A 4,311-nucleotide genomic window follows, 5' to 3' on the forward strand; every position below is an offset into this window, starting at 1 on the left:
TGAGATGAGCATGATGGGAGAACTCAACTTCTTCCTTGGACTTCAAATCAAGCAACAAAAGGATGACATATTCATAGGTCAAACTAAGTACATCAAGGATCTTCTTCAAAAGTTTGACTTAGCAAATGCAAAGTCCATGAATACTCCCATGAGCACATCTATAAAGATGGACAAAGATGAAAGTGGTAAGAATGTGGACATCACCAAGTATCGAGGTATGATTGGCTCTTTATTATATTTAACTGCTAGTAGACCGAATATTTTGTTTAGTGTTGGTCTTTGTGCTAGGTACCAATCTTGTCCTAAAGAATCCCACTTGAGTGCCGTTAAGAGAATATTTAGATACTTGATAGGCACAATGAATCTAGGACTTTGGTATCCCAAGAACTCAAACTTTGAAATAGTTAGCTACTCGGATGCTGACTTTGCCGGTTGTAAGACGGATAGAAAAAGTACTAGTGGAACATGTCACTTTCTAGGAAATTCCTTAGTGTCATGGTTTAGCAAGAAACAAAACTCGGTAGCTCTATCCACAACCGAAGCCGAATATATAGCCGCAGGTAGTTGTTGTGCACAAATACTTTGGATGAAATAAACTCTTAAAGATTTTGATATTGATTTTGAATGTACACCCATAAAGTGTGATAATACTAGTGCCATTAACCTCTCTAAGAATCCAATATTGCATTCTAGAGCCAAGCATATTGACATAAGGTACCACTTCCTTAGAGACCATATCCAAAGAGGTGATATTATGCTAGACTTTGTGAGCACCGAATTCCAATTAGCGGATATATTTACCAAGCCTCTTAGTGATGAGAGATTTAGTTTCATTAGAAGAGAGCTAGGCATGACCAACTTAAATGAAATATAAGGTTTGTTAGCTATAAAAAATTTCATATCTCTTTACTTACTTATTTATGCATAATCGTTCCAAATATGATATTAATGAGATTTATATGCATATATGAGAAAATTTCTTAATACTTGACCTATATGAACCATACTTGTTGAAAACTCAAGATTATAGGCCATAATGTGGATTTTTGGTGAACTTTGGACTTGTTTTTAAACAAGTGAACATGTGAATTTTTGCATATTTGATTTTCTTATGTGTCTATATGCTTGAATTTGTGAAATTGAATGTATTTAGTGTGCCTATAGGTTTGTCTTGACTGAAATTTGCATGGAACAAATTTTTGGCACCTCACTTGTTGAATTTATAGATTTTTAGGCCTAAAAGAGTGTTTTTCGCCAAACTTTCTCATTTTTCAACATTTTTCGATTCCGTAAGTTTGTACACCTCACATTTTACTTTATCAAACTGCTGGAAAAAGAATTTTTCAATTTTGTTGCGTAAAACTCATTTTCGGTAAGGTTCTAGTTTTCTTGGCAATTTTCGAAAAGCTTACCGTAAATCGTCATTTTTCATCATTTTTCAGTTTTTCTTGTTTGAGCATTTTTATTTTATCATATTTGAGCTATTAGAAAAGATTTGAGATCAAACGGATTTTTAAAACTCGAGTTAGGACCCTTTTTCGCCCATTGTGCTGAGAAAACGGCAGTCCGTTTTTCCCAGTACCAGAGAAAACGGACTACCGTTTTCTACAGGAACTGTGGGCATGGGCCTTTTGGTCTTTCCAAACTCGATTTTCTCTCCATAAAACCATTCCAAACCTTTTTCTAACTCCATTTCTGATTTCCTAACCCTATTTGGCAGCCTCCTACCCTTTTCTATCAACATTTCTCTTACCAAAACCTAATCCCTCTTTTCTCTTTTCAAAATCCTACCTCTCTCCAAATTCAATTATCTTCAATGGCTTCATCATCAAGACAAGGAAAGAGGACAAGGACTTCCATGCAACAAGAAGAGCTAAGGAGCAAGGCTAGGCATGACCTCTTCTCCCATGGAAAATGGGCAAAAAAATTTCAAGAGGATTTCTCAAAGAGGGACATACTCATTGGTAAGAAATGTGATTTGAATGCCCTTAATTTTATTAATTTTAGCACTCTTTTTGAAGAGATGGGTCAGGAAACTTTGATAGGAATTAACACTTATATCTCTCCTAGGCTAGTGAGGGCTTTCTTTGCTTGCATTGAAATTGCTTGTGATCCTTATTGCATTAAGGGAACCCTTAAAGGAGTTAGATTCACTATCACCGTTGATTCCTTAAATGAACTCCTAAATGCCCCTAATGAAGGTCTTTTACTTGATCCTAGGCCTAGACTTAAGAATGATGCCTACTATAACCATGCCTCATTTACTAGTATAATTTGTGTAGGAGAAGATGTCCTTGACAAACCAAAACGACATAACCTTACTCTTCAAGGAAAACTCATCCACTCTTTTATTTGCAACAATATAGTACCTAGGAAGGGCCATAAAGATAGCGTTAGTGCTCTTGACCAAATTCTCATTTTCAATATCATTGTCCAAAGTAAGAGTATAAACTTAGGCTATCTTATAATTCGAACCATCAATGAAGTGTTTAAGCCTAGACAAAAAAAGGCCTTACCCTTTGGTGCCCTTCTTAGTTACCTATTTCCTCTTCTAGGCATTCCTACCAATGATGAAACTGAAGTGCTAGAATTTAAGGATTCCAATATTTTAGGGAAATCACTATCAAGGGTATGTCCTACAAATTCGATACCGATGAAGAAAGATGGATTTACACCAAGCAAGATTCCCAAGCTCAAGGAGGGGGCCAAGCAATTCCTAGTGCTAGTGAAGAAGAAGAAGAAGAGGAAGAGGAAGATGAAGAAGAAGTCAATCCTCAAGCGCCTCCCATGCCTCAATTCAATATTAAGGAGGCTTTTGCTCAACTTCACACATCTCTTGACACTCAATTTCAAACTTTGAGGAATGATATCAACACCATGAGGAGTGACATGGTCCAAGGATTTGAAAATGTTCAAGATGAGATGGCACAATGGAGGGCTTACATGGATCGTTTTGGCCCTCCACCAAACTAGTTTCTTGCATATTTTTTTTTGCATATTTAGTTTTTTTTTATTTTGTTTTTGGTTGTGTGCAAAGGCTTCATGCCTCTTGACTTTGTGTTATTTGGTATTTTTTTTTATGTTTTTTTTTTGGTGTGTTGAATGTTATTTTGGATGATATGGCTTTATTTTTAATGCATGGGTAATGTTGCTTAGTTTTTATTTTTTTCTATATTTTGTGAATTCCTTGCCACCCTTTTTGATGAATCAAAAGGGGGAGAAAATATCTATTGATTATTTTTTTTTGGCATAACCTCAAATTTTTTTTTGGTATCTAATCTTTTAATCATAAGTAAAAAATTGAGGGGGAGTTTATAAATACATGCAAGGTAAAATTAAAAGGTAATTTTTTTTTTTGCACACATTAAGGGGGAGCTAATCCAATATACATTATTTAAATTTTTCTTTCCCTTTCAAAATAATCAAATATTTGATATCATCAAAAGGGGGGAGATTGTTAACTCAAACTTTTAGATCTTCTTGTTTTGATGATTAACAAATATTTGATTATTATTTGTTACTAATGATTTGTTGATTTTGTAGCAAAATTGAAAGAGAAAATATATAAATTGGTATTTTTACCAAACTTTTGAAAGCAACCCTAAGTGGATTCAACAAGCATATTAAGAGCAAAAGATTCATCAAGGGATCAACAACTCAAGACCCTATTCAAAAGAGGTCTTCAAAAGCCCAAAGTCAAAAGTCAACCTGAAAGTCAAAGTCAAAGTCAAAGTCAATAGTCAACTCTCGGGAAAAGTCAACATGGGATCAAAAACATGCAAATCAAGCTAGGAGACTCATCTACATCAAGACCACTCAAAATCAAATGATATAAATTTACTTTAGTCTTGTTAAAGTGATTTGCATAGCACACAAAATTTTATAAATTTAAATTTTAGCCCATTCACTAACTTGTGCAACAAGTTTTCTCACATGATAGTCCAAAATTTTTTTGATTGAATTTCTAAATCACATTTTGTTTAACTAAGAGAACAAAATTGGAATTTTTGAAATCGGATAATCGAGTAAAGAGTTATGCACGTTTTAGTGCCGAAAAATGCAAGTTTTGAACCTGCCTGATTTTCGGCCTACCTATTTAAAATAGGTAGAGCGTTTTTCGCAGAAAGGTAGTCCGTTTTAAAATAGGTAGTCCGTTTTTCCCAGAATTCTTTTTGAAAAATGTGTTAACGGCTATAAACGGCTAGTTTTTGTTCCTACACTATATAAACTTGTTTTTCACTCAAAAATGAACATTGGTTGAGCATTTATTTCAAATATCTAACCAATCTAAGTGAGATTAATGAGCTTCCA

This window comes from Cannabis sativa, chromosome X (assembly GCF_029168945.1).
Source record: "Cannabis sativa cultivar Pink pepper isolate KNU-18-1 chromosome X, ASM2916894v1, whole genome shotgun sequence".
NCBI classification, from domain to species: domain Eukaryota; kingdom Viridiplantae; phylum Streptophyta; class Magnoliopsida; order Rosales; family Cannabaceae; genus Cannabis; species Cannabis sativa.